Source organism: Prionailurus viverrinus, chromosome A3 (assembly GCF_022837055.1).
Source record: "Prionailurus viverrinus isolate Anna chromosome A3, UM_Priviv_1.0, whole genome shotgun sequence".
Classification (NCBI taxonomy): domain Eukaryota; kingdom Metazoa; phylum Chordata; class Mammalia; order Carnivora; family Felidae; genus Prionailurus; species Prionailurus viverrinus.
This window is the reverse complement of record NC_062563.1, coordinates 113787549-113811539: the sequence shown is the minus strand read 5'-3', so window position 1 is coordinate 113811539 and position 23991 is coordinate 113787549. Positions and strand designations below refer to the sequence as shown.

General features: G+C 40.2%; 1 protein-coding gene across 7 annotated transcripts in view; it reads left to right on the top strand.

Moving 5' to 3' along the window:
- RASGRP3 (RAS guanyl releasing protein 3) overlaps positions 1 to 23991 on the top strand; it is a 104539-nt gene that overhangs the window by 27408 nt on the left and 53140 nt on the right. For 2 of the 7 annotated variants that reach the window (XM_047852944.1, XM_047852938.1), the window contains exons 1-2: positions 3630 to 3900; positions 15780 to 15862. The exons of 1 other annotated variant lie outside the window; for it this stretch is intronic. The gene's annotated coding sequence lies outside the window, so the exon portion shown is untranslated. Of the gene's footprint in view, positions 1 to 3629; positions 3901 to 4000; positions 4023 to 15779; positions 15863 to 23991 lie in introns of those variants that run through there. 4 more of the 7 variants (XM_047852939.1, XM_047852940.1, XM_047852941.1 and 1 more) reach the window with 3 other exon arrangements.

Here is a 23991-nt window from a genome sequence, read left to right as displayed (position 1 = left end):
TTTTTGTTTTTTTCTCAATCACTGATTTTTCCATTTTTTTAATGTTTATTTATCTTTGGGAGAGAGACAGTAAGCAGGAGAGGGGCAGAGAGAGAGACACACACAGCATCTGGAGTAGGCTTCAGGCTCTGGGCTGTCAGCACAGAGCCCTACTAGGGGCTCAAACCCACCAGCCACGAGATTGTGACCTGAGCCAAAGTTGGATGCTTAACCAACTGAGCCACCCAGGCATGCCCCAATGCATTATTTTTTGAAAGAAGAGTTATATAATTTTTCCAAGAGCCTTGCTCTTTTTTGACTTATACTTTTGCAATTATATTATAGTTTTATTCCAGTCTGGTCATAGATTGTGGTGAAAATAATTTCTTTTGGGCGCAAATAACTTACAATTTTTGGGTGGCCTAATATAAAATTGGTTTTTGTAAACTTTTCTCATATCTTTTCTTTTTTTTTTTTTTTAAATTTTTTTCAACGTTTATTTATTTTTGGGACAGAGAGAGACAGAGCATGAACGGGGGAGGGGCAGAGAGAGAGGGAGACCCAGAATCGGAAACAGGCTCCAGGCTCTGAGCCATCAGCCCAGAGCCCGACGCGGGGCTCGAACTCCCAGACCGCGAGATCGTGACCTGGCTGAAGTCGGACACTTAACCGACTGTGCCACCCAGGCGCCCCCTTCTCATATCTTTTCTGAGCAGAATAAACAGAAGACCTTTCTCTTTAATCATTCATTTATTCAGTCAGCATTGTTTCAGCTATGTGTCTCCTGCAAGAGTCAGGCATGGTATTAGGCACCGCAGGATATAAAATGAACAAGTCACAAGCTTTCTTTAAGGTTGTCAAAGTTTGGATGGGACATAGATACATTAAGACCTAATTTGACACAGACAAAGAAATGCAATGGTAGCAGAATTTACAAAAGAAGGGCTTGAACCCTATCACAGCTTCTGGGAATGCAAAGATGCCTACGATTCTACCATGGTTTTGGGGAAGCTTTCAGCACGAAAGTGTAAAAAAATAAATGAATTAGTTAAGGTCAGAGGCAGACTTTTGGAGGCCAGACAATTAACTAGGAAACCGCTGTCATCATTCAGTAATAAATTAAGACATGTAAAAACTGTTAGGAAACAGGAAGAAAAGAGGGGATTTTCACATGTGAGGGCGGCAGGTATTAGAAGAGTCCGCACAGGAGGCTGAAGGAGGTCGAAGTGAAATGTTGCAGAAGCCACAAGAGGACACATTTGGGAATTCTTGGCCACTTAGGTTAAGTGCAGCTGAGAGGTCAAGTAAGATAAAAGCAAAAATGTGTCCAGTAGCATCAGTCTTTGGTGACTAGGGGAAAGCAGTTTCAGTAAAGTTGGGAGAAAGAAGCCAGACTATAAGCAGATCTCAATGTAAATGGCTCGTGAAGATGATGGAGGCATGAGGTGTTTCTCCAGAAGCTTAGCTGTGAAGGGAATGAGCGGGGTAGGGCAACAATGAAAGGAGCAAAGGATCAAAACAAATGGCTTTTAAGACGTAAAAATAATGTGAGCATATTTGGTTAATGAGGAAGGTGAGTGGACAGGGAGAGAAGGCATGATTGTTGGCCAAAGGATCCTGAACAGGTAGGGGTCCCAGGGTGAGGCACAAAGCCCGAGGGCTGATGGCCTTTGATGGAAGGAGGGCTCTTTTTTTTTAGTTGAAGGAGATGATTGGTACCCGTAGGCATTTGGGACAGAGAGGTGGGGTCTCCTCATTTCTTTGCAAGGCTGAGTGTGTTTGTGGAACCTCAGTTATACTGCTGGATATTGTCAGAAGGGTCCAGGGTCTTGTTCTGCACTGACAGTTCACTTTATATGTACGATTTGGGGTCCGTCCCTTCTTCTCATAGAAATGAGAGAACTTTTATGCTTGCCTTTCTTGAGGCTGTCTCTCTCTCTCTCTCTCTCTCTGATGTTTTATTTATTTTTGAGGGAGAGAGCATGAGTAAGGGAGGGACAGAGAGAGATGATCTGAAGCTGGCTCTGTGCTGACAGCAGCCAGCCCGATGCGGGGCTTGAACTCATGAACCGTGAGATCATGACCTGAGCTGAGTGTTATGCTCAACTGACTGAGCCACCTAGGCACCCTGAGACTGTTTTTTGAAGGATTTTCCAGAAGTCTCTGTCTCATTAACTATGTGGTATGCAATAGACCATCAGAATAACACTGTTAGTTGCAAATAAAGTGATTGATGGATGCCATAAGATCACAAAAGTTTCCAATAAGTAAATCAAAATAACATTTCACATCTTCAATAAGCCTCCTTTTCTGTGTCTGATTAATGATTGTCACACGAGGAGAAAGTTTTATGAAGGTGACATATTTTAGCACACTGTATTTTGATATCTGTAGTTTATTACTAACTTTGAACTACAGGGGACTGTTTTGAGGCTTGCAAAAAATTTCTGGATTTACACTTTGGGCATTCACATGTTGGTAGCAAATTAGTCCCCTGAAAAATTGGCAAGCCTGAGGAGTTTTGGTCTTTGTTATTCTGGAAAAAAACTCTATCCTCTGCATGGAGGGAACTTCTGGTTTAATTCTGTAAATAATTATGAGACAAAACCCGCATATGAAAGATTTCCCACATAAACTCCTCTATTGAGTAAGAGCTCACTTACTAAAAATCAAGGTTGACAGTTTAACAGGCTCATTATGGTTCAGAAATCCCCTGGGGCATTTTAACCTTTTAAAATCTTTTTTGGATGTTCATTTTGCCAAATGAGCTGACTCCCTGCCGTATCTCCATTCTGCCCTGCTTGGGCTCTGATCTTAGAAAGTGTCACTCTTACTATAGCAATAATTCAGGCACTACCCAAAGTCAGATAGTCCGCAGGCTTTCCTCGGAGAGGAAGATGAAGAGGACGGGGTGGGGAAATCTGCTAAGGTGAGAGGTCTGAATTCAGCTAGGTGCCCAGATGGTCTGGCACCTTCCTGAGCAGCACAGGAAACAGCACGTTGGTTCAACTTCCTTGCGCCAAAGGGGGCAGCAGCACATCTATAAAATGGCTTGTACATTTTGTGATCATTTCTGTTTCCACTCTGATTCCCTGGCTGATCATCTCAATGGCTCTGCTGTGCCCCCGAACGTTGGTACAATCCAACAGATAACTAGAATGTCCGGAGGTTTGGTTTTAAGCTACCTGCAGTCGTTTCCAATGGCTGTCTAGACGAAGCTGTTTCTGATATTCTCCATTAACCCTCACACGTCTGCCCCTCAGCATCACTTGGCACAGCAGCCCTGGCCTTTGCAGTTAAACTTAAGCATTCTTAGACAGTCTGCTTTCCTCAGAACAGGCTGCCTTGTTAACAGCTCTACCTCCAAAGTGAGCCCAGGATGCGGAGAAAACGAAACCAAGATGGAGCACTGCTTTGCTGTATTCCCGGGGGCACCTGGGACGCAGCACCGTTTCCACCTGCTGGGCCGTTCTGTGCTTCCTTCCTTGCTGTTCTAGAGCCCCAGTGAAGACCTGAGTGAGAGGGCAGAGCACAGGGACTGCCAGCCTCCCCCTATCCCACCCCCATCAGCCCTACCCCACCCCCATCAACTTTCCACTTGCAGTGACCTGCCCTCCAGGGTGACTTATCAGATGTTTGGGGTTTGCCACTAAAAGAAAACAAACGGTGGAATGTCCTGCCCTGCGTGCTAATGAAACGGCTGAGCCAGCTCAGGGGTTATGAGGTTTGCGAATTAGGAGAATAATGATCTTCAGTTTCTGACCTCCTGGCACAGGCGGCAGTATTTATCAGGAGGCGCATGTGACTGGTTAAGAGACAGAGCCCCAGCTTGGAGGAAACAGCTGCTTGCGGCATGCTCCTGCATTTGGCAGCTGGACAGGCAGGGTGCTGATGTGAGGACTAGGCGACAGAACCGCCCCAGTAAGTAACTGGAGAACTTTTTCGTGTGTGTGTGTGTGTGTGTGTGTGTGTGTGCGCGCGCGTTTTGTAAGGCACTGACAATTTTTAATTTTGATTTTGGTTTCCCTCTGGCACTAAAGGAGGTATATTATTTGTGTTATTTGTGTTGTCTGTTGGCAATAGCCATTTGTATTTTTACTGATTTTTTTTTTTTTTTAGAACCTGTCATTTGCAGCAATGTTTTTGACTTAAAGTGTGAATGAGGCATACTGCTTGATTCCTATCTAGGAAAACAGCAAGTTGATTTCCTGGTGTCTGGGATGTTCATGATCCGTGGTGTTTAGGTTCAAAGTCAAGTTTGAGATTATGAGGTGGAGAGTGTATTAAAGTGAATTGATGACTAGGTTTGATTTTAATCAATTTTTACCATTGAAGCTTGCAAAATAGTGTTTTGAGAAATTTTGTATGTCTGCCTTGACCATTTCTACTCAACTTTGAAAACTCTTTCATTTAACAATGCATAACAATCTGCAATATAGAAAACTAACAAAATAATATTGAGATTTAGATTAGAAAGCATGTTTGGGTTTCAGGCAAGCTTCATAACTCATCAAAGACATATTTTCTAGCTCTTCTCTTGAACGAGCTTTTTCAACTTCGTTGCTTTGACGCTGAATTTTTTAGTCACCCCTGGTCTTCCTTACTTTAGATAAAGGAAAGTTAGTGTTTTGATGATGCTCAGTGTCCTTCCTCTTGCCTGGATTATTAAAAAATGTTACCTGAAGTTGATTATCAACTCTGGGGGCAGAGGGGAGGGCTTCCAAATAGCTGAGATCTCTTCTTTCTCAGGTTCATTCAGTGGTGCTGGGGCTTGCTCTTAGGAGAGCACAGAGCAGGCATTATGCTGGAATGGATGTGTTGTTTGGAGACTTTTGTCCTTCTGGGGTAGTCACCAGCCAGAATGTTTCAGAAAGGAAAAGGGGAAAGGGAGAGGACAGCACCCGTAATGGATGAGGTAAACCTCTGGAAGTGACAGGTCTCTGAATCAGAGCATTGAGCGAGATAACCAAATCAGTTCCTTTTTCTGGATTGCCTGGACATTAAGGAAGGTGGGGGGAGGGGGAGTAGGTTGTTTTGATTTGAATTCTTACCAAACAGTTATTTTGCTTGTGACGAGCACAGGGCACCCTGAAGTGTGTTTGCTTCTCCAGGTGACGGATGGATTGTCAGCTATGCTCAGGCTGTCCGGTTTTCTTGCAATTTCCGCCCCCTGCCTGGATGGAACACAGCTCTCCCCACCCCACCTCCCTGCCCTGGTATGTGGAGGGCAGACTGGAAATGACCTGGGGCACGCTGGTCCCACTGCAGTTTTCCTCAACACACTTGGTCTGGAGTAGCACACTGGCCAAAGATCTGGGGTGGAAGCACTTTCGGATGACCCTCCGAGAAAGTGGCTAGTCTGGCGCTGGGAAGTTTCTCCCCTTCTTTCCCATAAAATGGAAAAGATTCGACAAGACTCAGAGTGTTCAATGAGACAAAAAGTTATTTCTAACTCCGCCATTTCTTTTAATGACATTTGTGTGAAGTCCTTGATTTAGCCTGTGGCCACATGGCCCAGTGACTTCCCTATTTGACTACAGGGCCCTAGCTACCCACTGGGCCACTTTTTTAGGGAGTTTGCTGCTGCTATAGTTTCACTTTTACTGCGAGTCTATTGGAAAAGAACTATGAGGTGAAATTGATTTCTCCAGAATAATAGAGACCCCTTCAGTAAAATGGAGGGTCTCACTGGCTATCTCTAGAACAGCCTTCGGAATTATTCAAGTGCTGATATTTTGAAGGCCCACAGACTATTTTGAAAAATCCAATGATATCTTGACTTTCAAAATATCAACAGAATAATAAATAATTATTTTACATGTAGGTAGTATGTCCATAGGGTCAAAGACTTTCAGATCTGGATAGGAATTTTAGAGTGTGCAATTGAGTGCATTTCAGAGTTGAGAAAATTCTAACCAATGTGTCTGGGTCAAAGTGGTAGTTGCAGAGCCAGGAAAGAGGGCTAGAGGCTTCTGCCAGGATTATTATATTATTATTATAACATTAACACTGATAATTATAACTTGAATTTATTGAGCACTTTGCCAAATGATGTGCTAAGCAAATGTATTTATTTTCTTATAATCTTCAGAGTAAGTCTATGTGCTATATATTATTATTCCAGTTTTATAGGCAAAGAAACTGAAGCTTGGGGACCCCCTTAGCTGGGCAATATGTAGCACAGACCCAATTGGCTCCTGGAACGGATACCGGAAACTGCACACATTAAAAGACTTAACGTGGAACACATATACTAATTCCACACATTTAAACTTAAAAGCTTAATGCTTAATGACATGCTTAACGGGATGCAAATGAGAATGTTTCAGTGCAATACAATTAGACACACAACGTGTGTTAAGGCTCTTTCGAACGGTCCCTGGCAGGAAGGGCGAGGTTTCCCCTTGTGACAGTCCAAGCCCAGGCTGTGCAGGGTCACTGACCTGCAGCCTGTTTTTCTCGCTGAGAGTAGTTCAGTGATGGCTCCTGCATTGGTCAGAACAGCAAGTTTGAGCTTTATGATTACCCTGGAATACACCACTCTTGTTGCCCTTTCTGGCCTTTTCTCTCGGCTTTTCCTGTCACTCCTTTCCTTTGGAGGACAGCCACTCCACCTGTACCCCACACCAAATAGCTGGCTTGGTGGTGATAAAACTATGAGGCAGACCTGTACATTGTTGTTCAACCTGGAACGTTGGTTGCCCAAGTAGGGGGTGGTTGTTCATGAACAGAAGCAATGTACTCCTTTTGTTTGCTCCATTTGTTCTGAGCTGTGAGGGGAGACGGTAGGCTGGGGCACCGAGGTGAGGGAGGAGAGGTGTGCTTTTCTCTGCACACTTCCCCAACCTGCGTATGGTCGCCATACTTGCAGGCCATGAACCTGCAGCTTCTCTGGCTCATCAGCCAGAGACCAAGCTTTAAAGAAATCTTAAAAAAATCTCAAAATTTCATTTGGCTCTCCATATTCCTCCATGTGGTTCAATGTCAAAATTAGGGCTGGCGATAAGACAGAGCACTGAGTAATGCACATGTAGCAGAAGGGTCCTTTGCTTAATCAGGAGGAGAATTAAGTATGTAGACCAGTCATGGATGCCTTTGAGAAAGTGGTCAATGTTTTTTCAAAGCTGTTATATGACAAGATTACACATTCTGAAGATCAAGTTCCATATAGCAAGAAGGGGGAATTTTTAATCAACTTCTCACCTACTGATGCTTCTAAAACTAAGCCCAACTCCAGAGAAATCAGCAATATAATCTGCTAAAACAGAACCACTGGAAATTACCTCCAGTCCTTGGTGGGAATGGCTTATTTTCATGGCAGTTGGCATAGTCCAGTGGGTTATTTATACAAGAGACACATGAGACAGACTCAGAATCACTGCAGAGTCTGTAAGGTATACTCCAGAGCTGGTTTAAAGCAAAATAAAATGTTTGGTTATCTTCTTGGGACCTTTTAGGATGAGGAAACAAAATTTGTGATGCCATGTTGGCTGCCTTTGTTTCTTTGTCTTTCCCAGACTGTGTATTCCAAAGAACCTGTTCCGGAAGAGTTAACTCCCTTGGGTCTCATTTTCCCTTTGCAGTGATCGCTCATTTACAAGCCGTAGAGTTGTTCAGCTGTTTGTATGTCACATTCCCTTTGTTTTAGGGATTTGAAAATCTGGGTTTTGTGGGGTGTTGTTGCAGTTTCAGATGATCACAGCAGTCTCTCTGGAGTCCGTGGCGTAGGTTCACTGTGTTGGGTCTTGAGCCCTTTTGTAGTATCGAGAAGACAGATTCCTGCATTTATGTAGGAATTTTCTGGTGTAAGGCGCTTCCTTGAACTTTGCCACAATTCTATGGAATGAGGGAGGACATCATCACCATCACCACTGTTTACAGTGAGGAAACTGAGAATGAGGGAAGGTGAGTGAACTTGTCCGTGGTCATGGGACCAGTAACTGGGAGCGCTCACCTAAGTCCTCTGTCTTCTGACTCTGAATAATACCTGTAGAATAGTCCTCTGTGATCAAAAGTGTTGCAATTTGTATTATCTTCTGATGGGAAAAAGTTAAATGGGAGACTGATTTGTGATGTACCATCCCATGCATGTCAGTGATGGTATCTCCAAAGCCTACGGATATTTGGCCTCAGAAACAAGGTCAGCCTTAGTTATAGACATGGTAGTATTTGCTTGGGGTGGTATTTCTAAACAAACTTGGTCATTTTCCTCCCTGCAGATCCAACGTAAGTTGGAGTCATACTAACTACGGTATGATGTAATATTCAACTTTTATAAGGTATCTGAGTTTTTTGTTTGTTTTAGATATAAAAAATGCAGTCTGCTGTCCAGCATGTGCTCCATTATCCCACAAAAATCATTATTGGAACAAAATAATGGAACAAAAGCATTATTAGAAGTTCTGCCTGGGTACAGTACCCTTATTTGCATGGGAAATAGTATACTCTGACTACTAGCAACAGTGTCTCCTGTGACCATTTCCCTCTGCAAAGTTATCTGCCCACTACTGAGAGAGTCCTAGCTCTCTAGAATAATTGAGACTCTTCACTACTAGTCAGTTTTCTGGTATGTTAACCCAGTTCATTGTATAACAGTGCTATCTGTATGTTGGCAAGGTCATAAAAATGACAGCACAAGTGCCTGATGATTTTATGATGCAGCTGCACATTTTAATGGCTATAACTTTGAGGTGGGCGTGTGGGGGGACAAGGGACAGCTCTTTGACCATAACAGCTATTACAGTGTTGTTGTTTCTTTAAAGTAGCTTTTTTTTTAGTATGAATGTGAAAGGTAGCTTTCTTTTAATTTAAAAAATCCTGAACAACATTTAATTCATGAGTTGACACAAAGAGCATTTTTCCTTAGCAACTACTGTAGTAATCAGAACTTTCTGCACCTTTCAAGAAGACAAAGGGGGAAAAAATTAGAAAGAAAGAAAGAAAGAAAGAAAGAAAGAAAGAAAAAAAGAAAGAAAGAAAGAAAGAAAATAAGATGGTACATTAAAGGCTTAGCTTCCTGGATTCCAGCCTGTAGAATAGGAAGTAGCCCCTATTGTAAGTCGAGAGTTCAACTCAATATATGAATGATTTGCGTGCCTGCACATACCCTAACATCTTGGAAGTTTCTATGTGATCAAACCAGTCATTTTATTTCTTGAAGACTCGTCTATTCAAACTGCTGCTCTGTCTTTACTCGTAACTTTGTGCTGCTTTAGGAGGATCTGTCCCCACCCCACAAAATATTCCAAAAGCCTTGCCTAGATCATTATGCCATAGATTTGCTTTTGCATTGTAAGTGTTGTAAGTGAATGTGTTCCAGGTACAGTCTTTGACAGAAAACTAGTGATGGGGAAAATAATGTGGAAAAAAGTTTGTCATTAGTTCCAGAACTTCACTTTAGTCACTTTGCTGCTGCTTCATTGTTTCAAAAATCACAGACAAGGGAGGTACCTGGGGGGGGTGGGGGCTCATTTGGCTAAGCATCCGGGGTTAAGCATCCGGCTCTTGGTTTCAGCTCAGGTCATGATCTCATGGTTGATTTGTGAGTTCAAGCCCCATGTTGGGCTCTGTGCTGACAGTGTGGAGCCTGCTTGGGATTCTCTGTCTCCCTCTCTCTCTCTGTCTTTCTCCCACTCATGCTCTCTCTCCCTCTCTCTTAAAAATAAATAAATAAATAAACATTTTTTAAACAGTGTCTTAAAAAAATCACAGACAAGTAACTACATTTGAATGTGTTTACATGATTTTAATTGCTTTTCTTTTTCCCTTCTGAAATATTTGTACTGTGATTGAGACCTTAGCAACTGATGAACTAGGAAGGCAAGGGGCTGGAGAAGAACTCAGGCAAAGAGGCCATCAATTTGCCATGGAATCAGACTCCAAATTAAGAAAGAGAGAGAGAGAGAGAGAGAGAGACAGAGAGAGAGAGAGAGAATGGGGTGTGGGAGAAAGAGAAAGAGAAAGAAAGAAAGAAAGAAAGATGAAAAAAAAGTCTGTTCAGTCATGCCTCTGTTTTGTTTTGAGAAAATAATTATTTTTCATTTCATTTAACAATTCAAAATGAGCAGAATCAATTTTCCTTGGAGACTTTTATATAAGCTCACTTTAGGAAGGTACCAGCTAGAGGTTCCTATTCAGGAACTGACACACTGGTTTGATAGAACTCTTTGGACCCAGAATCGAGGAGCTTGGAAGGAAAAACAGCCTCATCTAGCCACACCCTGTCAACTTGCCTATGACTATCAAGGAGGCATGTTCTCAAATATCAAGTTAACATAGAATTCTGGAGCTCAAAAAGTACTCAAGAATTTAAAACTTTTTTAAAATGGAAGAACTGAGTATAATTTCTGGAAAAATCTGGAAAAATCATACCCTGGTTTCAATTTGACTGAACTTTGGATTCTGCCTTACTTTCAGTTCTGCTTTCTAAACGTAGAAAGTATTTCGTGTATATATGGAATGCTTGCCATTCAAAATCATATGAGTTGACAGGATGTTTTGCAGATCACTGTTTATGGCAAGGACAGTGCTCAACTGAATGGTGGTGCTCTAGGTTTCTATGTTATCTCTCTCTCCCTACTCATTCAGATTCTAAGATGAATTTGTCTCTCTTTTCCTTCTGTAGTTGGCATTTTTTTTAAGTTTATTTATTTATTTTGAGAGAGAGAGAGAGAGAGAATGAGTGGGGGAGGGGCAGAGAGAGAGAGAGAGGGAGAGAGAATCCAAAGCAAGCTCCATACCGTCAGCAGAGCCCAACATGGGGCTCAAACCCACAAACTGTGAGATCATGACCTGAGCCAAAATCAGGAGTCGGACACTCTACTGACTGAACCACCCAGGTGCCCCTGTAGTTGGCATTTAAACAGAATCTGCTGCTGGGAGAGGAAAGAAACTGATGTTTATTTTCACAACGTCCAGAGGTAGACATAATCATTGACATTCTTACAGAAGAGAAAACTAAATTTCAGAGAGGTTGAGTATCTTGCACATGGTCACAAGCCAGGGAGTAGTGAAGCCAGGGTTCTGGTCCTAGTCTGCCTGTAAACAAAGTGTGTGCCTTTTCTACTCAACCACACTTGTCTCTCACTATGTTTATGTTAAAATCTGGTGCTCACTATGGAAAGGGCAGTCATTCTGGATTCTGGATTCTGGATTCTGCTGGAGTCTGGATTCTGCTGGCCTTGCCATGTAACCAACATTACATCATGCCCAATACCTAGCCATTTCCATTAGAGGAGTGCCATAGCACAAAGAGGCTTCCTAGGAATCTGTGGATTTATGATTGCATCCCGCAGTCTCCTTGTAGCCTGCACCCAGAAAACACTCATCCTGCTTGCATTGTTGAGGTGTTCTCTCAGCTGTGGCATTCTGCACCGTAGGCAGGGTTCTCTTGCAGAGCCTAGCCTCTGGCTACACTCAAAAATCATTACATGATCTCAGATGATGACAAGTATAAAGAAGATCATGACTGGAGGACCTGGCTGATTAACAAGCAGTGACCATTTGCTTTATATTATATTTGGTTTTTATGAGAAGTGACATAATGTTGGCATCAAAAGAAGCAATCATACTCGCTTAGTAAATTGTTTCTTGGGGCCATGATTACAAATAGATAAAAGGGCAAGCAGACCTTGAAGCAGGACCAGTGGAACATATCTCATGCTATTTTAATTCTCCATGTTTTAGAAGAAATGCTTCCTTCACCCTCTCTTGGAAGCTGCAGGAACTGTGGTCGACTTAAGCCAGTGGTGGTGGTTTTACTGTGTAAGAATTGAGGTTTTATCTTTTCAGCTATCACGATGACTGAGAAATATAGAATTCTGCAACTCTTTGGAATTTTCTCTCACATCAAGCTTGTGTAAGAGAGGCTAATACGTTCAAAAAATTGTTTTGAGTTTTAATTCTCAGATATGGAGATTTTACTCAACCAAAAGCTATTAAAACTTCAGTAAGTACAGTCTAGTTTATGGGACTTCTTATGTGGAAGCTGGAGTTTACATTTAGGTAACAAAAGTTAAAGAAAAAAAAAGCCCCAAATATATTTTCCTACAATTAATTTGGCAAGTATTTTTAAACATATGCTTTCTGCTGCCTATTGCATTAACCTGAATAATGGCACAAACTTTACCCTGTAGGATATTACCACCTATATTAAGCATACCAATATATTTTTTAAAATCACAATAATCATAACACACAAATATTTGGTCTATAACAAAGGCTTGTGTAGAGTTTTGTGGAAGCTGGGGAAGAGAAGATGACTATTTGTGTGAGTTAAGGAATGTTCCTTAGATTTGGTGACATTTGAACTAGGTTCAAAAGGACAAGTAGTCATTGTTCAAGAAGAAAAAACTGTATTTGAAAAGTCTTTCCACAAATAACATGTAGCTTGGTAGAGCTGAATCAGAGGGTACCTGTTGGAAGAGGAACTGGAGAAAAGGCTCAAAGATAAGGGTATTCTGATGGCTGAGGTAGTGTTTGCCCTTCAGCATTTAGATATTTTTGAGGATGATTTAAAATTTTTTAAAAATCTTTTTATTATAAAACATTTCCAACATATACACAAGTAGACAGAGTAACATAATGAACCCCCATGTATTCATTACCTGACTTCAACAATTTTTGATGACCAATCTTGTTTTATCTCTATCCCTATGCATGTTCTCTTGTTCCCATATTAGTTTTGACACAAATCTCAAACATTTAATCATTCCACCCATAAATATTTTAGTATGTATTTAGTATGTATTTCTAAAATATAAGTTTTCTTTTGAAAAATACATAATGTAATTAATACATCTAAAATAATTAACAATTTGGGTGCCTGGGTAGCTCAGTTACTTAAGCTTCCAACTCTTGATTATGGCTCAGGTCATGATCTCACAGTTCATGATATTAAGCCCTGCATCAGGCTCTGCACTGACAGTGTGGAGCCTGCTGGGGATTCTATCTCTCTCCCTCTCTCTCTTCTCCTCCTATGCTTTTGCCCTGTCTCAAAACAAACAGACAAACTTAAAAAATAATAATTCATAACTATTATTTTGGCTTGTCAAGTAAGGAAGTGATAGGAATATATTTGTAATCTAGAAAGAAAACTCTAGAGGCAATGAGGGGAATAGGTTGAATAGAAAAAAGACCAAACCAATAGAAGACTCCAGAGATGGATTTGAACCAAGCCAATAGTGATGGAGAAGGTGGAAGAATTTTCAGAATACTTAAAAAGTAAATTGATAGTTTGTGAGATCAATTAGATACAGGGGTGAAGGTGAGAATGGAGTTAAGGAAAATTTGGACATTTTAACTTGCATAACCAGCATATGAATATGCCAATAACTGATATAGTGTAGGGATTCCTTGAAAAGCAATTTAGCCTGGTTTTTCATTAGCCAGAGATGTTTGGAAACAAATCCAAAAATATCTTCCTATTACCCTCAAACAAAGCTTTCAGACCTGGAACATTTGGAGTAATTTTGATTGTTCCAACTTAAAAAGTCATTATCAAAAATTAAAACATCCAGAGTAGCATCTAAAATGTTCAAGGGTCTACAGGAGCCCCTTGGACAGACTGATGACTGGGACCTCTTTAGTTAGCACACAATAATAGTTGTAAAATCACAAAGGCTAATAAACATGATTTATTCATCAAATCCCCGAACACTAAAGGTTTGAAAGATGTAAATTTAAAATAATGGAAAGAAGTTTTTCATACTGTATGATGAAAATGTTCAAACAAACAAAAAATCTTGGAAGAATTGTACAGTGTATGTCCATATACCACCAATTCAATTTTAACATTAACGATTTATCATGTTTTCTTTTTCACATCTATTCATTTATCTTCTATCCATCCATTGTTTCATCTTTTTTTTTTCAAAATAAGTTGCAGACAGCAGTGCACTTCATTTATAAGTACTTCGTCATACATATTATTAACTGGAGTCCAATATTTGTTTATTGAAAATTTATATTTTACACAAGAGTGACTGATCTTATACATTTATTTTGCCAAAAGGCTGGGACTCAAGAAGGATTAACACAATTCATGGCCGACTCTTACTGGGTTATTGATGAAAACAAGGAGCTGTTTGAGAACTTCTTGATCCTCAAAAGTTGTGGCCATATGGGGCAGCCACACTCGACCACCAAACAGTCTTTGAGGCAATGGCAAGAATTGACTTGGCAAAACTACATGCTTCCCAGTAAATGTTAACTGAATTTGAATGTGAAGAAACTGACCCCTAGAAGCATACACACTCTGCCAGTAAATGATTGGGCAGGTATGAGAACAGATCACCTCCAACAGTTTCACACTGAGCATCCCTGCCTGCCTGTAACAACTCTGCAGAAGAACAGTGTAACAGAGTAGATGGTTTATTAGTTAAAACTGTAGTACAGGCGATGCATTCTATCTAGACCCATCCCAAGATTACTCAAGAGGAGCCAGTGCTTGGGCAATAGGAAAGAAGGTAACCTATTCTCACAAAAGAGAACTCTTGATTCACATATTGAGAAAAAAACAAAGTACTTGTGTTCATAAGTCCTCTGACATTCTCCAGAAAGACTTCACGTGGCTTACGGTAAACAGCAAAAATAAAATAAAGCTGAAAATGATTAGCATAAGAATAAAACAAGGGCCAAAATATGTCAGTTAGTAGAATGATGGACAAACTTAGACTTAGAAAGCTTTGAAATGTTCTAAATTAAGTCAAGTTCTGACATTTTAAAACCTGCCAATTGGCTCCAGAATTAAAAATCAAGTGGAGATGATGTCTAGAAGATGCATTTGTTCAAATGCTTATTGTTGATGAAGATGTCTAGGATTCATTTGAAGACCGAAAAATTCAGTTACATAACCAGGCATTTCCTTACACAAAAAGCAGACATTCTGATACTAGGAAGAAATTTAGATGTTTGATTAACTTTTTCAGTTTCCAGTTTGATGTTCAGACAACAGCCTGTTTCAGTGGTTTTCAACTGGGGACAATTTTGCCCTCTGGGGACATTTGGCAATGTCTGGAGACATTTTGGGCTGTCCCTACTGGGGCTGGGGGTGGGGTACTACTGGCACCTAGTGAATAGAGGCCAAGGATGCTGCTAACCAGCCTGCAGTGCATGGGATGGACCCTACAACAAAGAATTATCCAGCTGAAGTATCTGTAGTATTGAGGTTGAAACACCCCGATCCATATGTCAGTTATAGATCTAACTCTAGTATGCCTTGAAAACACTGTATATGATTTACATGTGCCATTTCATCTTGTGACTTGTTGAAGAGTATGTGGTGGTGACCTATATCCTTAAGAAATGCTACTGCATTGGCACCATGGCAAAAACAGGGATGTAAAATGAACAGTCCTTCAGAATAAGATCCACAGAAAGCTGAGTTGAGTGGTTGACCATACAAGTCAAAAGCACTCTTTGGTATCTAAGAGCATCAAACGTTGGCAGGCAAGAATGCAGATATTTAATTACTAAAAAAATATTCAAAGGAATTGGGGACCTGCTGTTTAAGAGAGTAGGGGAAGGGATCATTAGATCCTAAGTCATAGGACAGTTCATCCTGGGACTTCTCCCTCTGGGACTCGGAGAGCTCATTTCTCTGCTTCCTTCTTTCCTCTTCAAAATCTCAAGAAGGAGAACTGACTGTGTCAGAAGCAGGTGGATTAGATAAACTCCTGTTGGCAACCTGATGATTATGTCTCTGATTTATGTTCTTCTCCTTCATCTTGCCCTTGGTAATTATATACTCTATCTATGTTTACAACCATGTTCTCTTCATTTCTTCATTCATGTTCCAACAGGTGCTCAGACCCTTGGTTAGTCCTTCCTCCTCCTGATTCCTTAACGTCTTCTTCTCTACAAGATCATCCCCATCAGGATACAGGTATGTTTCGGCAGCTCTCATCTTATAAAAATGTCCCTTGATCCCCGCATCCACTGCCAATCTCTCTTCGATTCTAGACAGAGTTATTAAATTAATATTCTGCACAAGCTGTCTTTGTTTCTTGATCTGCCATTTACTCTTCAGCTCACAGCAACCTGGCTTCTCCCCACAGCTCCACTAAAGCTGCTCTTGTCAAGGTGACCACTAACCTCCTTGTAGCAAAAATTTAAAAAGCAGAGTTTCCCATCTCTCTTGTTTGACCTCTCTCAGTAGCATTCAACGCAGTTAATGGTTTCAGCTTCCATAAGCATGTCCTTCTCTTGGCCTCATGGAGCAACTTGCTTGACATTTTCCTTCTGTCTCTCTGACAACTCCTCATGACACTCTGCTGCTTTACCTCCTTTTTCTGACCTCTAGATGTTGGAATGCTCAAGGTGGAATGCTCTTGTCCTTTCTCTTTATACTTTCCTCCTAAGTGATCTGAATCATTTATGTAGCTTTAGATGCTGTTCATATGGGGACAATTCCCCAAATTAATTCCATCTCAGATCTTTCCATGTTTGTTTAAATAACTACATCTTGAGACCTGCACCCAGGAGTTCCACAGGCATCTCAACCTTAACACATTCTTTTTTGGTTTTAATTTATTTATTTTTTTATTTTAGAGAGAGAGTGTGAGTGGGGGAGAGGGGCAGAGAGAGAGAGAGAGAGAGAGAGAGAGAATCCCAAGCAGGCTCCATGCTCAGATCCATCCCACAACCCTGGGATCATGATCTGAGCCCAAATCAAGAGTCAGATGCTCAACCAACTGAGCCACCCAGGTGCCCCTCAACCATCGCACATCTTAAGCAAAACTCTAGATTTCGTCCAGTGTACCTCTCCCGCCATCCTGCCAATCTTCTCTATCTCAGTTAATGGAGTTATAATTCTGACGGTTTTTCAGGCCTTTCGGTCTTTCACATCTCTTACTAACTTAATCTCCAAGTTCCAACTCTTCAAAGAGATCTGTCCTTGCTACTTACCTAAAATAATTGCTCTTGTCATTCTCTATCTTAGCATCCTGGGTGAGTTTTCATTCCTAGCTCTTATAACAGCTTGTAATTATATATTGGTTTGTCTACTTGTCTGTTGTTGGTTTCTCTCACTAAACTGTATACACCATTGGGCAGGGATCGGGTCTCTTTTGTTCACCAGATACCCAGGCCCTGGCATAATATCTGGAAGGTAGAGGTATTGTGTTCAGTCATTATTTTTTTTAATCAGTAAAGAACTATTTGGATACTAGGCCTAAACAGACACTTACTTTTATCCTGATGAGATAAGAATCAGATCCTTTTGGGGCACCTGTGTAGCTCAGTCAGTTAAGGATCCTACTCTTGATTTCTGCTCAGGTCATGATTTCACAATTCATGAGTTCAAGCCCTATGTTGGGCTCTGTGCTGACAGCACAGAGCCTGCTTAGGCTTCTCTCTTTCCCCTCTTTCTCTGACCCTCCCCTGCTCATTCTCTCTCTTGCTCTCTCTCTCAAAATAAATAAACTTAAAAAAAAAGAGTCAGATCTTTTTTTTTTCTGTTTGAATCACACTTTTAAGTGGATTAAAAGATAATAGTTACACATCATTCAGAAATAAAAGAGAAAAAAGTTAATCTTTAATAAATGCTTGTTGATTGGTGAATTGGTTGAGCAGCTAATCGAAAATTTACTTAATTTCTTTGTAATCCTATTTATTTACAACAGAGAAATAATACTACTAAGTCTCTTTTTCAGAATTATTTTGTAGAGTGAAGTTAGATTATTGCCCTCTAATTCCTTTTGAAGAAAGACATTAAATAGGCACACAACCCCGTTCGAGATGGTGCAGAGATTACATGTATTATCAATTTCCTTTGTCTGAGAACTGCAGTGCACTGATGTCTGAACTCTTGTGGTTGTGGGTCAACAAAATGTCATCCTGCTTCTTTGTCATAAGCCCCAGAACTGCTTCAGATGCCCAGTACCCACCAACAAGGGATTTTAGCTTCTTACTAAAACCTCATTATCATCTTAGGCCCTGAATACAAAAAATATTTTGACAAAGGGAGATGATTGGTTTGGAGTCATATTTGTACAAAGAGCCAAAGTCTCTTAAAATTAGATTGCTGAGTAGAAATTCCATGACAGACGGCAGATAGCTGCCTCATTTCTCCAAGTCTAAGTGGCCAAAGGCTTCTTCATGTTGGAAAAGTTATACTTTTTAAGACAGATGCATTAGTTCAAAATCAGCTTTCTGACACAGGTACTTTTTATGTCCCAGGGACCCCAGTATGAGGCTGGATTCTCTGGAAGCTCACTGTGATGATGTGTTTCCCTTCCTTCCATGTACTCACTGTTTAAACTTGGGCAAACTATGTTATCTATTTGGCCTTGGGGCTCTCCTTTAGAAAGTGAGGTAGTTTACCTGGTGAATAAAAGGTCCCCTTGAAAAGTAGAAATGTTCTCTGTCTCTCCTGTACCACAATCTCTTTCTCTTTTTAGAACTACAGGGTTTCTTTGTAGTAGACAAAAAAGGCACTATCAGAAGACTTGAATGAGCGCAATGATGAAATCAGGTGTTTAGAGACCAGGCCTTGCAGCTGCACTGACCCAGTAAATAACCCTTCCTTGGTTTCTGGTTTCTCCTTTTAGAGCAATAAACAACAACAAAGGAAGAATACCAGCTCAACTTGTATAGTCTCTAGTTACCCAAGTGACTCATTATCTAAGTGCCGGAAATTATCCATAGGAAGCTATCCTGAAAGCCCACAGTGATGAGTACCTGTGTATTACTCAAATCTGACATGGAGGAGTAAGCTGTTACTAGCCGTAGTCAATAGATCCAAAGCAACATAGGGAGGAAGTGGGGGAGAGTGAAACTAAATATTCACTATAATGTGAGGAATCTAAAAATGTATTCTCCACTAAGCATGGGTAGGTACATTTTTTTTAAATATATAGACGTTCCAGTATACGTTCTATTTTCCCTTAATCTTTCCAGAATCTGCAAAGTAAAGCATTGAGAGGGTATTGGCACCAAGTCCCATGCTGTTTGGGAATCATTAATGAACATCTATTTTACAAGAACTTTTCTACAAAAGGAAAACACAGAAATCTGAGGGAATTGCAAAACTTGGAAGTAATCTAGACATTATAAGCATATTATAAATGGAAATAAGTAATAATCTGCTAGCCAAAGCAAGCCTGACAAATGCTGTAGAAATTCTCAAACTTATTGTCTTGCTTGGGTGGGAGGTGAAGTTTGTCTTGTGATCTGAACCTACTTTTTGAATGAAAATATGCCAGAAGGCATAGTAGCTGTGGTTCTTCTTTGTTTAATCCACGAGTAGTAACATTGTGAAGACTTGTACAATGAAGAATCCCCCTTAACCTTTGCTTAGCATCTGTAATGTCAAGAGGGAGCCTGATGTGTCTGAATTCGGGGCTCACAAATGCAAATATCTGCAGGCCAAGAAGACACTATAATGAGTGAAGTAGATTGGGATAAGAATCTTCTTTATAAATCTACTTCCTTATAAATCTGCTAAAAAGAAAAGGCACATAAATGGCAATGACCCTTGGCCTCAGCTGGGGAAACAATAGAGGGTAGTTGGAACTTTGGGGAACTGGAAGGCAGTCGCTACTCAGCTCCAGCCAGATATTGCCTCATGGGGCAGATATGATTTCTCCACAAGAATCTAGAAAACTGGATTTTTAAAAGGTAAAGTCTGGATTTGTACATTTTGCAAATAATGCAAAGATTTTGAAACTTTGTGAGGGCCTAACAAAAAAAATAACATTGATGGGCCAGACCTCTGTCCAAAGGGTCACCATTCTATAATCTGTGAATGATAAGTAAGGAAGAACTTAATTTGCACCATCTTCAATTTGGAGAAAAAATAAAACTAGGACTTGTGGTTCAGTATTTGCCTTTAAATAGGTGTGCTTAGATAAAGAGAAAAATTTTTAAAGGGCATTTGAGAACAATACAATGTTTAAGCAGCAGTGTACTTTTATACTTAACTGCTATAGCATCAGATCTAGGGTTCCTTAGATTTTGTGGGAAGTACGATTTTGTATCAGGACCCACAGATTGCTTCATATAACCACAAAGATGTGGAGATTTGGATACTTATAAGTGGCAAAAACAATTTTCTAGTTTTTATAAAAAGATGTTTGGTACCTTGTAGACAGCACATTATCAAAGGCAAGACTCCCTTATCCAAAAGCAAAACTGAATGTTGGAAAAAGCATTATAATGCCTGAGAACCAAAAACACTTGTACAAAACTTGGGCTCTGTTCACACTGCTTTAGATGCCTGAAGGTAACACATTTTGGGTCTTGTTCCTTCATTTTTCAGTGTAGACACTGCTTGAGGTATTCCAGTATTTTTCTTCCCAGTAATTGATGGCTTTATGGTGGCTTTTCCCCCTTTATCTCCCAAACCAGGTATTACTATGTAGTAATAAATTAATGAGATTTTTAAACATTTTCTCTTTTTTTATTTATTTTGAGAGAGTGAGAGAGTGTGGGAGGGGCAATGAGAGAGGGAAAGAGAGACTCCCAAGCAGACTTGCGCTGTCAACGAGGAGCCTAATGTGGGGCTCGATCCCACCAAACATGAGATCATGACCTGAGCTGAAATCAAGAGTTGGATGGTCAACTGACTGAGCCACCCAGGCACCTCTAAACATCTTCATTTATATTTTTCTGTTTTCAGAATGCAACAAGTAATTAGCATTGAATTGAGTAGTGAGAAAATATCTCTTTACCCAAATGCTTGGTAAAAACTTTCAGGTTTTCTGTGATTAACGGTTGAAGAGTGCTAAGATAGTTAAATAAATAAATATGTGGCCTGGTTCCTGGACTAGAAATTAGAAGTGTTGAAAATATGAGATCTTGTGGCGAGATAAAGATTGGCGAGGGGTTAAAACTGTGTGAACATGGGGACTTGTGAAATCCCCACAAATTACCACAGAAGCCAACAAGGCTCTCATTCTATTTTTAGTGCCTGGCTCGGTTTCACTAACTATTTCAACTCTTCAACATCCTTATTGTGACCAGTATCTCCATCAGCAGAACTTTAGGTGGAAATGTTTTTGTGTTCTATCTAATATCAAGAACATTTTTTTTTATGGGTTTTGATAACCTGACATGCATTTATTCCCATTCTGGAGAAGAATGAGTTCTATGTCAAGACTGGGGTCCTATTCATGACCCTTTGGTATATATGAAATACTACTGAGATTTCTATATGTATCTACTAAAATTTCCTGCTCTTTAACTTCTCTGGGGACATGTATGTGTCTGTGTATCCCTTTAAGGACCTATCTTATATGCTTGATAGATATTTCTTTGAAAAATAGATTGTAACTGATGGGTAAAAATATAAATAGGTGAATATGAATAGTTGGGTTGTATGTCTAGAGACAGCTACTTTATCCTCCCAAAATAATGAATACTACATAGTAATAACCTGATTATGGAATCTTTTTAAAGTTTATTTATTTTGATAGAGACAGAGAAAGCACAAATGGGGGAGGGGTGGAGAGAGAAAAGGAAAGAGGGGAGAATACCAAACAGGCTCCGCACAGTCAGCGCACAGAGCCCCACAGGGCTCGAACTCACGAAACCATGAGATCACAGTCTGAGCTGAAATCAAGAGTCCAGTGGATGCTTAACTGATGGAGCCATGCTGGTGCTCCACTGATTATGGAATCTTTAAGAAAATATGGGACTACAGTACAATTAGTAGAAATGGGATTTAAACTAGCTCTCATTTCATAATTCAGATTTCTAGCCTATGCTGCCTTTTCTCTTCTTTCACCAAATGAGTATGTGTCTATAAAATACATGCGGCTTATAACTTTGAGAGACATGATGTAAATAGGAATCATTTTATTCCATAGTTAGAGGGCACTTTTTGGTCATTTACCAGGGAAAAAACAATAGTAGCTAACACTTACTGAGAATGTACTGTATTACAGTTAATTCGCATTTAACCTGTATTAACTCATTGAATTCTCATAATAACCCTACAACATAGATACTATTACTCTCCAACTATATAGATAAAGGTACAGAGGCACCATAAAGCTTACATAATTTACCCAAGGCCACATACTAGAAAGTACAGGAGTCAAATTTGGTGTCAGTGGTTTGTCTGTAGAGTCGGCCCTTAACCATCAATCAAGCCTACTCAGAACTCATTAAATGACTAAAATGTGTAAAACCTGCACAGACCCAGAAGAGGGCTGCATTGAATTATATCACATGGACCTTCACAGTGGCTTTTAGTTGTGATGCTTGGAACACGACAGTCTCTCTCTCCCTGTCTCAATGTTGGTTGAGTGAAAGGAATGAACACATGTGAACTTTAAATCCAGTTTTAAGAGCCCCATTCTGTTAGTATTCCTGCTTCTCCACACCTCTCTGCCTTTTTCAGTGTTGTTTTCTTTGCATGCGGTTTCTCCTTCTTTCTCCACTCAGTGCAGCCCCCCTCATGCTTTAAGGCACCGCTCGATTCTGTGAGTCAGAAGTTATTGCTTCTCTCTTGACTCTTTCCTAATGCCCTGTATCATAATTTCTGTTCATTTTGTGGCTCCCTGTTTAGATTTTAAGTCCTCTGAGATTACAATCTATGCCTGATACAATCTTGTACCTCTGCCACGGTGTTAATCACAGTGTCTGGCACAGAAATAAGTGTTTATTAAATAAATGATAAAATGACTGGAAGAAGTTTTCCGTGTATTTTTATTCTCTATAACCTAAATCTGTAATAAAAAATCTAGAAGCATGTCTTGAAATTCCATCATGGGCATGTTAATGTAAGAGGAGTAAATTCACTGAATAGAAGAAGAAATTCAAGATGAAAATAAGATTAGAGAAAAACAGTGGAAAAGAAATCTGACGTTTGCAGATCATCTTGGAAGAAGAAGGTGGTAGAGAAAGATAACCATAGACAGATATCAGATGCACTTCTGGGTTGAGGGCTAGAAAGACAAAAGACACAGTCTGGTTCTTAAGAAATTACTGGGGAGACAGAACCACTTGGTAACATAAATCATACAAAGCCTAAAGGAAGTCAGTAAGCTGAGTACCAAAGTCTGCCTGGAGGATCTGGGAAGGAGGAGAAGAATTCAAACAGGCATTTCAGAAGTGAGTGTGTGATTGCCACACAGACTTATTGAGGGGAAGGGAAACATTCTAAAAAAGAAACAGTATGGGCAAAGCATGATGTCCTGGTCAGTGCAGGCTGCTGTAACAAAAATACCATAGACTTGGGTGGCTTAAGCAACAAACCATTTTCATGATCTAATTATCTCCCAAAGGCCCCGTCCCCAAATACCATCACACTGGGAATTAGGGGTTCAACATATAAATTTGGGCAGGGGCACAAACATTCAGTCCATAGTACATAGAAAAGAAGTTCATTTTATAGTAATATAACATTCTAGAATAACTGAGGGTCAATCTAGAAAACTTTCAACAGTGCACACTGCCGTGGAGCAGGGGAAAGGTAATGGCAACCTGAACCCGAGAGTGGAAGTGGAGAGGAACTGCGATGGGAGCAGATGAGAAGCATTTGGGAGGTACATGATCAGACCTGCCTGTGGAGGGAGGGGGAAAGGAGGAGCTGGGAAATCTGGGATGAGTCGTGTCCAGCATGGAATGCCGGGGCAGATGAAGCCATACATCAAGGAAGGAAATAAAACAGTTTAGTAGGAGGGTGAAGAGGACATAATTTTTAATTAATAAATTATAATTGAAATATAATTCATATACTACTAGAATCTATCCTTTTTAGTTGTATAGTTTCATGATTTTTCATATATTCACAAGGTTATAAAGCAACCACTATTATCAAACTTCAGAACATTTTCATCACCCCAAAAAGAAACGCTGAACTCATTAGATTCACTCTTTATGCTTCCATTCCCTTAGCCCCTGGAAGCCCTAATTTACTTTCTGTCTCTATGAATTTGCCTATTCTGGCCATTTCATCTCAATGGAATTATACAATATATGGCTTGTTTTGTGGTCTGGCATTTTCTTTTATCTTATTTTATTTCATTTCATTTCATTTCATTTGTATGTTTTTCTTCACGTGGCATC